Source organism: Rhagoletis pomonella, unplaced genomic scaffold (assembly GCF_013731165.1).
Source record: "Rhagoletis pomonella isolate Grant_MI unplaced genomic scaffold, Rhpom_1.0 Rhpom_scaffold_00006, whole genome shotgun sequence".
Lineage (NCBI taxonomy): Eukaryota > Metazoa > Arthropoda > Insecta > Diptera > Tephritidae > Rhagoletis > Rhagoletis pomonella.
Genome location: NW_023458560.1, coordinates 68,311,175 through 68,325,300, shown reverse-complemented (window position 1 = coordinate 68,325,300; position 14,126 = coordinate 68,311,175). Strand labels below are relative to the sequence as shown.

The window sequence follows — 14,126 nt, the reverse complement described above, 5'->3', positions numbered from 1 at the left end:
AATCAAAATTTTTCAAAATTTATCTTTCCGGCTCTTTTTGAGCTTACAATGACGGTTACAACTCAGAAATCTGAGACTTTTCTGACTCTAAAATGAGTCCGAGTGTTAATAGGGCCAATCTGCCAATGGAAAAAAAAAATTTTTAATTTTCGAAAATCATACCGAGTTCTAAATTTCACAATTTCCGTGATTTTGCTAGTTTGTTTTTAGAATATGTCAAAAACTATTATTGTTGCGAAAATTTCGAAACTAAAAAAATCTTAAAAGAGAAAACTAAATTTTTGTCTAAATTTTTCGGTATTCAATACCTCCAACTGATCTTAAAATCAGTAAGGGTTTTTCAAAGAATTTTTGAACTTGAAAAGTTATATTAACAAATTTTTATTTAACTTAAATTTATTAGGAATTTGCAATATTTTTTTTTTGTTTAAAATTAAAAAATTGATATGTTCAAAAAAATCATATTCTTCAAAATTTTAAGATCTTTTGAGATCAGTGAGAGGTACTGTTAAAAAAAAAAATTTGCCAAAAATTCATTAGTGTTACGATTTTTAAAATTTCTAAATTCTGTAATTTTTTATTTTTCAGATATCACCTTTAAAATGGGGCCTAACCATTCTTGTTATTATTATAGGTAATAGTTTTTAAGATATTCAAAAAATAGACTTACAAGATCCGAGAAATTATGAAATTTTAAACATTCGCAAATTGTTTTCCTTTGGCATAGCCCCCAATCTACCTTCTTCTTAAGTTTGTCGTTTTACCTATTGTACACCCTGAACTAATAAAAGTTACAGTTTTTTTTAAGTAAACATAAAATGACATTGGTTTATGATTTTGCATGAAAGCTACATAATTTACCCTACCAAAAGAAACCTCTGGATCCGTCCCTGGTATGAGATATCAAGTTGCTGATAAAACTGCAGCATTTTGTATATCCAAAAACATACATATGTATGTAATAGCTATTTTATCAGCAGTCAAATCATGCATAGCGCAATTTGCAACTCAGCCGCCTTTAAACAGCGATTACTTTTGTTATCTACACGAAAATTCGTATGTTTTAATCACTTAAGTAAGATATACTTAGTATGTATGTATGTATTTATGTATGTATATGAATACTTGCATTTGTTAAATTTAACTAGTTAACTAGGTACATATGTATTTTCCCATGTGTATTCAAGCAATTATGACTTGCTTACAGTGTGTGTGTTCCGGTTTGTTTATCGCAAATTTGCGATTTGCATTGGGCAAAGTGAACTGAAGCAAGGGGTAGGGCCTTGCTTGCTGAACGCGTTAGGACCCTAAAAATTGTCACGCCTATCACTTGGGACACGAAAACAAATATCGCATTCAAGACAAATCACTATCATTGTTCTGGCGGAGCCTAAAGTTGTGTTGCTATATGATTTTCGCTTATATTTTATCACTATTGGAATAGTAAAAAACTTCTATGAATTGAGTTATTTTTTTTTTATTTTTTTATTTTTAAAAATAATGATCATTCAAAATATTCAAAAGCTATACCAACGTGATTCCCGACGTATGATTTTTAGAGGTAGCGACACCCTAACAAAAGGATTAAGCCCCAAATATTTTCAGGTCGAAATTTCAGTAGTTTGCGTCTGGATGGCACTTTCAATTTTATAAATAAACATTATTTTTAAGTTGAAAATTAAACTCAGTAATAATTTTTATTTCTGAGCGAAAAAAATAAAAGTCATAAAATAATCATTATTGTGATCGAAAAAATAAAACTCAATAATAATTATTATTTGTAAGCGAAAAAAAAAATGAAAATCATAAAATAATGATTAAATGCTGATCTAAATTATTTCATTCATAACAATTACCGTCCCTGGTATTAAGTGATTCTGTGAGTATGTTTGTAGGTCTTTCACGCTAAAACGCTGCAACGTATTTCCATGAACTTTGGCACACAGATACATTATAACCTGGATTAATGTGTAACAATTTCTTTTAATGGAGCTGCCACCTGTTTCAAATGTTAAAATCAATGAATTAGCAAGTTAATTAAAGTTACAAAAAGTGTGTGTTCAAAGGTTAGGGTTCAAATATTATTTATTTTCAAAATATTTTTGCAGAGCGTTACCACTTGTTTACGTTTTCAAAATCAATTTAAATTACAAGCTAAACGAAATATTTTAATAAGGCTATAAAACGGTATAGGTTTATTTCGAAAATATTTTTCCAGAGGACTGCCACATGTTTAGCAATTCAAAATTAATTTCATTCATAAGTTAATTGAAATATTTCAACATGAGAGGTTTGAGTTAAGCGAAACATTTGAGGTTGGAGTAAGCTTTATTTGGAACATATTTTTGGCAAGTTAAATGAAATTTTTTTTAAGAGGGTGGCCACCTGTTTAGTTTGAATCCAATTTAATTACAAAATCAAACTATATATTTTAATATACGTATGTATATGACGGTCCTATTTTAAGAAAGCTTCATTTCGAAAATATTTTTGAAGAGAGTCGCCACCGGCTTAGTAATTCGAAATTTATTAAACTGACCAGCTAAATGAATCATTTTAACAAGAATATAAAAGGAGAAGTTTAGGTAAGCAGTTAAATTAGAGTTGTTTTTAATATAGGCGTTAAACGAAAAGGGTTTAGGAAAGTTTTATTTGGAAAATATTTTTAAAGAGTGTTGCCACTTGATTTTATATTCAAAATAAATTTCATTAACAAGTTAAATTTAATAATTTAATATGGGTGACAAATGAGAAAATATATTTTAAGAGGCTTGCCACCTATTTAGAAATTTAGTATACATTTTATTAACAAGCCAAACGAAATATTTTAATAAGGGTGACAAACGAGAGGGGCTAAGAAAGCTTTATTTCGAAAATATGTTTTAAAAGGGTTACCAGCTGTTTAGAATTTCAGACTCAGTTTCATATCCAAAATGAAATATTTTAATATGGGTATTAAACAACGGAGCTTTAAGTAAGCTTTAAGTAAGCTTTATTTATAAAATATTTTTTAAGAAGGTTGCCACCTATTTAGAAATTAAGAATATACAAGTAAAAGAAATATTAAAATACAGCTGTCAAACGAAAGAAGTTAAAATTAAGCCTTTTCTCAAAAATATTTTTAAAGAGGATTGCCTGCGACCGGTTTAAAAAGTCAAATTTTACTAAATTAATTGAAATATTACTTGAAATATTACATCGAGGTATCTTGCATTTACACCTAAAGTTATTTTATAAGCATTTCATCGGAGAGTTGCCACTTTTCAAAAATGTATGCTAATCAACTTTTTCCTTTCATCTTAAACAAAATATAACCATTTGGCGTTAGATAAATATACATATGTTATATTTTTTTCTTGCTTTCACTTTCACTAAGCACCAACAACAACTGCATGTCGATATTTATGTGCGTCTAATATTTTTTGAACGAATCTCTTTCCTTCATGGCTATAAATTACTTTTAATTCCATACAAATTAATAAAAATCAAGTGGTCGCCCCCATTACTCTATCGCTCATAATAGAAGGCATTAACCGGCGCCTTGAAAGCAACAACAATTAAGAAAAAACAAAAAGCAATTTATATTAGATAAATATTCTTTGAATATCTTTGACCGTACAATAAGTAATCGCATTTGACTTTGCTGGCGCTCAGCCAACGATTTATTTTATGTTATTTTCATATTTGTACTTAGAATTGTAGCATTGAGCTTGTGGAACATTTAAATATGAACACACTAGTATGTACTTATGTATGTATGTTTTTCGCGCTTTTTTTTATAATAATTTTTCAATCATTCTTTTTTTTTGCTCGTTGCTACTGTTCGCTGATTGTTAAGTAGCTATCTACATAGCACTCGTACACAATTTTTTGATTTTATTGGCCCGCCACAGCCGACACAAATCAACTCCCCAACACAACAATACACGTAATGGGTCGCGCAAAAGCGCGCAAAGACGTAAACAAGTGTTGTACAAAAGAAATTTTCTTTTGAAAAAAATAAACCGTTATGTCTTTAATCATTCATTTATTCCGATTTCGTTGGATTCCTTACCGCGTCCCGGCATAAGTTATCGCATTTAAAATAACGTATGAAATATATTTCGCTTTTCTTACGTAGTGTTGTTTTTTTTTTGTTATTATTTATCGTGTAAAAATATGTATGTATGTGCATACGGACGAGCAGGCACTTATCATGGATATTCTTAATTGTAGCGAAAACTGATTGTATTCCTATTTATAAAAAACGAACATATTTTGATAAGTTTTAAAATTTCAACTTTCCGCATATTTCTCGCTGATCAAACATACATATGTACATACATATATATATATGTATATTAAGGTATTATCTCTGAAAAATTTCGCTTGAAGTTGAGTCAATTCGTCTCACAGAAGCTGTAAGTATCCAAGCATTAAGAACGACAAAGACATGAAACTCCTCGGAAATAAATCCTTTTTAGATGAGGAAAATTTATTTTACCCCTCTGCCTCTGCACAACATGACTCTTCACACATTGTACATTACACCCATATATGACAACTTTAAAACCAGCTATTAAATAACTTCTTACACCATACACTTGCTTACATACATATGTATGTATGTATGAACATACGAGTACATCCGTGCTCCCAGTATTTGCGTCCGTAAAACTTTGCTTCTGAGTCACCAATATTGGCAATATTTTCGATCACTCTTTTTTTGGTCAAGTAATAAGTACTACGTATACATATATATATATGTCTGAATGTATACTTGCCCTGTAGGGAACTCAACTAACTATAAATGTTCACTACTTTTGAAGTAGCGGTGATTACGTCTCGACTACTTTACGTTGCTGTCAACTGACTACTTTTACATGGTGGTGGCGCAAAAATCGTCAGTTTGTTTTCAGCTTACTATATCTGGTTATCTATAAGACCTCTAAATATGTGCTATTAACATATCGAGCCCTAACCGCCAAAATAACGTAAGCGCCATTTTTTTCAAAATTTTATTTTTGATGCAGAAATGAATCTAGATGCTCTAGGAATATTTCTGCATCAAAAATAAAATTTTGAAAAAAAAATGTCGCTTACGTTATTTTGGCGGTTAGGGCTCGATATGTACCATATCTACATATACATATACATACTTATGTTTACATATTTACGGCAATATTAGTTGCGATCCATATCAGTCAGATTTTACTGGAAATCGATCCCGTACTCGGTTACCTGACTACTGAGAGGACAAAAAAAAGAGAGTAAATACGGCTCTCTCTCTGTCAGAAGTTACCAGTTTTAGTCCGAGAATTTTTTGCTGGTAAATGTGTCAAACGATCAGCTGTAGTGTGTTTGGCGACCAAATTGTAAACAAAGCAAAAGTGCACTCTGCTAATTCATGTTGCAAAGTATTTAATTACTTGTTTAAGTGGATTCTAATGAATTTTAAAGTATTTTTGGTTATTTACATGTGTGAGCTGAGTGTGTTAACAAATACAAAATAAGCAAAAATTTACAACCAAAATTTGGAGGTTATGTTGAAGTTGACAGAAGTTACCATTTTTTACTAGAAAGCGATCCCGTACTTTTCAATGTTACTCTCTCGCTCTGAGCGAATTTTTATTTTTTGACAGTTTTACTAGTCCGAGTCCGAGGAATACGGGATTGCACCTATTATTTTAAATATCAAAGTTAGCTATTTAAATATAATCAACTACGAAATTCCCGACAGGGTATGTATTGTGTGTACCTACTCTAATTGTTCCAGCAACCAACTTTCAGTAAACGAAATATTATTTTCAAGAATAAAAAAAGTATTGTTGGAATTTTCGTTTCGGCTCTATTTTTAAATTTATGGTTCATAATTAATATCATATACATATATGTATACACATACATATTTACATATGTACATACGTATGCATTTGCTTTTGTACAATGGCATTCAATTGTTATTAATCACAAAAATAGTACTTAATGTTCGAATTTTTTAGCACAATATGTACAATATTAATCAAAAAAAAATAAAAAAATCTCGAAAAAGCCAGAACAAAATTTTACCGGCCATACATTAAGTGCATGCATGTGTAGGTATGAGACTATTTAAACGCAAATTAGAAATGCAAAACCCATTTGAGCAAATAGGTTATTTGTGCATGCCTGCATACATACATACTTACATACATACATACGTATATATTAACAAAACACGAACAAAATCTATTCGCACAATATGAGATCATCTTTGTTTGTTAGCATATTGAAGAGTGAATGGTTCACAACCAAGTGCAAAAAGTACAAAAAAAAATAAAAATAATAAAAGAAATAATATGCAAAATATAATGTTTTACATACATTCATGTGAGTGAGTGACAAAATTACATTTGCATTTGGCGAAAATGAGAAAAGAAAGCAGCTGATGAATTGCAAATTATGTTAAGATCAACCCGTTCGGGAGTGATGCTTAGAAGAGATGTGTAGACATTAATTTCAGGCCAGCTACCGCCAAATTAACCTTCGCTGGGACAGGCGCCTTGTAGCGGTGCGGGGCTTAGCTGAATTACCACCTAGTCTGCTTTAAATTCGGACGGGGATGTTTGGTTAGCTATCATCTACGCTGGCCCTGTCCGGTTCTGACAATTTGCAGCCGGCGCCTCCGGACACCGAGCCGCCTCAGGATGGTACGGCATCTTTACTGGGACCTCCTCGTCGGGCTGATGGCCGTACGACTCAGTTGAATACCAATTAAAAAAGCAACACTCACAAAAATACGAAGGAGGAGGTGGAGAAAAATGACAGGAGGCGTGAGCTTGAGTCTCTCTTAAGCGAGATACGTGCATACGAAAGAGAGCTGCTGCCGAGCCCCACGAAGGGTGAATCAGGGAAGAGCAGAAAGACGGGAAATAAGGGATTGGAGAGTGATCTACGTATCGAAACCTACTCCATTATCCCGATTAACAAGGAAGCGGGGGATCGGTTGTACCCGGCGGCGTATGACAAAATGTCATGGCGTATGAGTAACACTCTTATCTATACTTTTTTTTTTCAGTGTAAAGGCTAGTATGCAGCTCTCAATAAAACGGACAAGAAAAAATTTAAAATGTTAAGCTCTCACAAAAAAACAATACTTTTTCGTAGAAATGGTATAGAATTCTTGAACATCAATATTTTTCGATCAAAAGCTTTGCTTCTTTACAGGAGACTTCCGATAATAATACACAGTTGTTTATTTAACCATTTTTTTTAATTAACTATTTGTAGGTCCCCCAAATTATCTAACTCTGTAATTAGAGAACTTTTTTACGAATATTGGGTCATTTTAACCCAATCGTTGCAGAAGTGTTAAAAATACTTATACAAAAACTACTCAATACTATCACAACTAATTTTCAAAACAACTTATTTTTTAACCGACTTCCAAAAAAGGAGGAGGTTATCAGTTCGTCGGAATATTTTTTTTTTTTTTTTTTTTTTATGTATGTTACCGCATAACCTTGGACCGCGTCAACCGATTTCGATAATTCTTTTTGCATCGGAAAGGTAGTGTCTCAGAGGTGGTCCCATACTATCTCGTTAAGATCCGATCAGCGGATCATGAGATATATATATATATATTTTTTTATGGGAGTTGAAGTCGGTTTTTTTTTGCTAAAAATTACTAGTCACTTACCAGAAAAACAATTCCTGCATAACTGCCAGCAACGACGAAAATTACAAAAAAAAAGTTCACAAAAGCCCAACAAATTGATGACTCTTTAGCGGTCAATAACACAAAAACGCCGCGACCACGTAAAAAGAACACGTTTTGCACAAAAGAAGCTGCTGATATATGTAGAATTACAGTCGCTTGTTTTTAACCTTTTTTGAAAGCAGGTAACACCAACACCAAAACAATTTTTAATGCTAATTATGTACATATGTACGTCATACATATGTATGTATGTATGCAGCTTTTTTCATGCGATTATTATGAGCGCAGTTCTCGCCCAGTTCAAGCACTTCTACAACTCCACTCTCTTGTCACAAACGGATCGAAAGCAAAGTGAAAAGCGCTAACAGTTAGACGTATGTACGTATGAACGGTCAAATGTACGAGCGAACGAACGAGCGTACATATGTATGTTTGATGATTGGCCCCAGGTTTACGGTGTTTTGTTTTCAATTCTCATTCTTATTATTCACGCTTTTATTTAACGAATATAGCATTTTTACGATTTTTCTTTTTACATACACTTTTATTTAAACTTTATTTTTAACTTGCTTTGTTTTGGTTTTTTTTTTTGCTACTCTTTTGTTTTTATTATACTCGTAGTGAATGAAAAACCAAAAAAAAAAATAATAATTCGAGGTTAAGCGCAACAGTTCACAAAATACAATCAAATACAGTCAATACGACTTTCAGATACGAGTACAACGGAAACGTTCAGGCCAAGTAGCTGACTGCATTGACTTTGACTGCTACCACTTACGTTCATTTATGTACATATATGCAATGGAGTCGATGATTCATGCGCAAAAAAAAAAAAACGTTATACGAATCGCCAAGAATTTTACAAGCAAAGAGAGAAAAATGCAGCTTACGATCGTGGCTAACTTTTACACACGTGTATGTATGTATGTATTTTTGAGGTTAACCGCAAAAATGACCCTGCAGAAAAAAATTATCAATTGTTAAAAAATAACCCACTTGTAGTTAGCTTTTTTGCGGGATTTCTATAAAATATATAACTTGTAGTTAGCTACAAAAAGCTAACTTGAAACTAGTTGACAAGTAATGCAGGCGTAATGAAGGGGATTATTTACTTTAAACGCGTTTCTATTTAAATATGCTGCACTTCGCAAATACTTTTTCGAATTGAGGACAAATAAAAGGAAGATCAAAATTTCATATTATCATTTTGAAGTTATGTCTGACGGAGTTCGAATATGGGACCATCCACAGCAGAATATGGAAACAAATATGAAATGTAATAAAAAAAATAAAGTAAATAAAAAAATTAAAAAATAAAAACAAATAAAAAAAAATTTTTTGTTTTTCCTATTGATATTTTATGTCCAAAAGTAGTCAGTTACAAGTTAGTTATATCAAATGCAGAGGTAAACCACCCTTGACAATTTCGCGGCCATCGCCATAGAAATATAGTTAGCTTTCGTCAAAGAAAATATACAGATAATAAGCGACTTATAGCTCCATCCTAATCAACTTAAAGTTGGCTTATAGTTAGATACATTTCCTGCAGGGCAGCACCCAACTTGGTAGCTGAGAGCTGCATACAAACAAACACAGGTATATTTGTGCGTACATGAGCTGGTCAGAAGCCTGGCCTACCAGCCAACTTTTGTTGTTAAATACCTTCCGAGTCACAACTTTGAAAACAATTTTTAGGTATCCGTCCCAATTAGACTCAACTGGAAGGAGAAATGGCCTAAACCTCGGAATGGCCGACCGACCATTCCAATACCGGCCAGGGCGTCGGACCAGAAGGCTCAGGTTTACCAGCAACTGTATTTTACAGGCCGAAGTCTATGCGTCTGATATACATACAGTTGCATGCCAAGACAATAGGCAAATAGTTGTGAAACAAAAAAGCATCTACTTATATAAATACTACATTAATTAATTTTTTTTTAATTTGTAAATAGCTGTGGTGCCATATGATGCTCCGCGGCATATAGCTTCGGGAAAACATCCTAATTTTGTTCAGACTTAAAGAAACTCCCGCGCACATGTGGATTAAAAAATACATGCGAATAAAAACAAAAATTTAATTTAGTTAGAAATTAGAAATTTTTTCAGAAAATTACTAGTTTTTGGAGGCAATTTCGTTTTTGTAAAATACGAGGAGAACATATGCGTAAGCGCCAAGCCATTTTTATTGTTATTATTAAAATGATAAGTGATGAGTGGGGTTTTTTGAAATGCACCAATTTTTTTTTCTGAAGTAGATATGTGACCATTTGAAGTATCTAATGTCATTTGGATAATTTATGCCTACCAATTGTTATGGAAAAGATAAGCAAAGGCAAACCTCTGAGTGTATTTCTGCCCTCAAAAAGCTTCTCAAAGAATTCATTTCCCTCCAGTTTGGGTAACAATATCCAGTGGAGAAGTTTTGCCAAAACCTCATCAAAAGTGTAAGCGCCGAAATATTTTTATAATTATAAAATGTTATTAATATTTATTCTTACTGAAAATAGGGGAGTCTTGTATGTCAAAAAATTGTTACTTGGCGGTTTTGGGGTCGGGGATTATGAATATGGTAATGAATTTTTTAAATTTCAAAATGGCCAAATCAAAACTTTTGAAAATTTGTTCATTCTCTCCAAAATTGGTTCAGGTAAAACAAATTTGGTTGTATTCTTGAAAATTCGGTACTCTTAAGTGATGAGTGGTGTGTTTTGAAATCCAATATGGCGGACCGAAATTTGAAACCATCGGCACAGCTCATAATATCGAAAGATTGTGAAAAACTTGTACGGATTAGGATTAGTGCGTAAGAAAACTTATGCCGAATTTCCACTAGGCATTGAATGACAAAAAATGCATGCCATTTAAAAAAATCCATGCCATGTAGAAATGAACTTAATGACTATTTTTTTAATGTAAAGACACGATTATTTTTTAATGCCCAACTTTGTCATTTGTCATTTTTGCCATTTAATGCCTAGTGGAAATCCAGCATTAGGTTTTGTGTTTCTACCGAAAAATTTTTCGTTTTGATTCGTTTCTTAAAATGTCGTAGCCCTGTAAGGCAAACAAGGCACATTATCTACGCTTTGAAGATTTGTCAGGGGAGATGGTTGCCCTGAAAATCAGATGGTTGCTTAAAACGACAATAGAGATTTGATTGCAACGTCAATCACATTTTGCAACTTTTTTGGAAGTCACCATATTTGACTTTTTAAAAATGTTTTCATTTTGGTAAATAGCATCTTTGCTATATTTTATTATATAGTTTTAGCGCTTTGGAGGAGACAGGAAAATTCGATGCTTTCCGGCTTGAAAATTGCACAGAGCGCAGCTTTTTCATTACGCGAAACAATCGGGTTTCTATAATGTGCATACGCACACCCACATACATACATACATGCATATGTATGTACATACTTATGTACGCAGTTCTTCCGGTATCATCAGACAGCTCTTGATGTCACACACCGTTAATTACATATATATGTAAAAAGTCAGTTAATTGCCTGCTGTGTAGAGACAATCAAATAGAGGTTATATACATACATACATACATACACGTTTCCATACTTTAATCAGCTTATTATTAATTCACCGCCGTAGCGCGTCTTCTTAAGTAAAATGTTAATCGAAATTCAATAAATTCTCGCAAGTAATAACAAATGCGACGGTGCGCACAGTAAGCTAGCTGCCTACATATACATATATGTACCTACATATGTAGCTAAGTATCTCGTCATTTGATCTTAGAGAGAACAACAATATTTAGCAAAAAAAAAATATTGTAAAGAAAAAATGACAACACTCCAGACCAAATGGAATTGCTAGTAAAAACAGCAAAAGCGCCAGAACAAAATGTCTAATAAAAAATATTGTACAAATACACGATCAAACATATACATTTTCATATGTATAGCACATATGTATGTATGTATGTGTGTAGTGGTGCATTCAAAACCACCTGTAGCTACAAATGTATTCTGAATATGAGAACAATATTATATAGTATATACATATTTTCATTTGATATGGGAAGATAACTAAAAGCCATTACGTATGGTTTTATTACCGCTTCACTAATAAACACATGCATTCATACATACATACATACATATGTACATACATATGCATTTGAAGAGCTTATAATAAGCCTTGAAGGCTAAAAACGCGCAATTTTTTCAGAGGAGAATTATTTTTCTAAGCCATTGCGGATGATACATGCACACATACATACATACAAACAAACAAAGCAAAAAAACAAATGAAATTAAAAAAAAAAAAATTATTCGCAAATTATTTTTGTATATCAAAAAATTTGCAACAAAATTGATTTGCCTTGTTGTTCTTTGCACTGCAAATTGCAAATTTTTTAAGCAAACACGCTATATAATATATATTTTATACTTTTCATATGCTACATAATATTTTTTTCACTAAAATGCACTTATTTTTTTTCACAATTCACAACTCTCTAATATTACCACTGTTTGTTGTAATTTAAATGCCAGCGTTGTCAAAAGTATTTATTATATTTTAATCATGTATTTTATTTTTTTTTTACTTTTTCGCCGCCGGTTTTGCGCAAATCCGCTTCCGTAACAAACACTTTGAATTCCGTTGTTCAACTGTTCATCGCTTTAACTTTAAAGCCGTTCGCTACCAAAAAGGCCCACTAAAATGATTCACTACTATTTTGCTTGTTCATATACGTGTGGCTGTGTGGCTGTGTGTGTGTTAATACAAATTTTTGTTGCGTCCAACGCATTCGTTTGTGTCTGGACTACAAACATCGTGGGCAAATTAAAACATCCGGTGGTTTGTGCATTTGCTGGGATACGGAAACTGAAAAGTATTTTTAGATCCGTTGAATCTTAACCCTGCAATAAATTTGTTATTTTGTGGTTGAATAATCAAGATAATCAATCGAGCTCTCGAAAAGGCTAAAGCTCTTCTGGTTAACTACTTGGTTTAGTTTCTCTACCTCCCCTCAAAATTTTAAATTTTTTTTAATTCAACAGAATTTTCTCTTTCATTTGGTGTCCTTATTGTTATTCCACATTGCACTGAGTTTTTTAAATAATTCTTGGAATTAATCATGTTTTTGAAACTAAAAAGTTTTTTTAAACCAAATCCTAAGGTCAGAGGGAAAAACTAAAAACGTAGTTTTTCTATACTTGGTCCACAGTTTCGTGAGTATATTGATTGCTTGGTGTGTTTCGAATTTTTTTGTTTGTTTTTGCGCACAGTGTTATTTGGTGCAGAAGGTGGTTTAAAATAAAAATAAAAAAAATACTTGGTACGCCCCTGGTCCCAACTGACTTGATATTAGCACTGTCTCCCTAAATAAAGGCTCTCATTAAAACCCAACTACCATTCCACAGTGGTTCAAAACTGGAATTCACTGGAGCCCTAATTTTTCAAACAATTTTATTTCAAAATTTGAAATGTTATATCTAAAAAAATAAAAATAAAATATAATTAACTTTTTTGGAAAAAATTTGGATATGCAATTTAATACATATAACATTAAATTTTAGTAAAATTAATTGCAAGTTCCAAGGGGTTAAGAGGTCGCGTTGGTTTTTAATATTTTTAAATAAATAAATAAATGAAATAAATGGGAAATCAAAGCGTTTGTTATATTATTAAAAGTCAACGCAAACTCTTAGCCACTTGCAACTTGCACTTTGTTATACTAAAATTTAATGATTTATAAAACTTCATACCCAAAATTTTTCTAAAAACCAAAAGAAAAAATAATTTTGCTGAAAATTTATTTATAACATTTCCAATTTTTTTTTTTAATTTTTTTCGTTTTGGGAGAACCTTACAATTGTTTTCAACTAGTTTTTATTGTTTAACGTTTTTTAACTGGAACAGGAGAATCGGTTTTCTTCAAAATTGCTACTTTATCTGCAATTTGCACTAAAAAATTTAATATAATCAAATAAAAATTTAAAAATCAGGCTCAGCTGGGCTCTTGCAAATTTGATTAGCTTTCATTCAAAAAAAAATATATATATACCTCCCTTGTATGACAACATCAAGCCGCTGAAGATCGACCCTGAATTGACAAGGTTAGTAGGCACGCTAAACTATTTTAATGATGATAATTATTTTCATTTAAGTTCATATTTGTAATATCTAATATATACTGGACTTCGAAAGAATACAACTGATACAGGTATGTACGTTTTTTTTTTTAATTAACTTTTAATTGCAATAAAATTTTCAAAGTCCAACCTATTCAACTTAATTGAAAGCAAAACTAAAAAGTTAAAAAATTGCGCACGATATTATATCTCTTCTACACTTCTTCTATACATATACATACATATATATATTTAGCTATTAATTACGCTAGCCGACTCCTACTTTTGGAGTATGATAACCTTTTGATAAAACAGAGGTGATAATTTAATAAACTATTAAATATTGTAAAATGACT

The 14,126-nt window shown here is 31.8% G+C and overlaps 1 protein-coding gene across 1 annotated transcript in view; it reads right to left on the bottom strand.

The window, feature by feature from the left end:
- LOC118742067 (vascular endothelial growth factor receptor 1-like) overlaps positions 1–12,295 on the bottom strand; it is a 109,419-nt gene extending 97,124 nt beyond the window's left edge. The window contains exon 1 of the mRNA XM_036474034.1: positions 12,240–12,295. The gene's annotated coding sequence lies outside the window, so the exon portion shown is untranslated. The remainder of the gene's footprint in view (positions 1–12,239) is intronic.
- Positions 12,296–14,126: the final 1,831 nt, after the last annotated feature.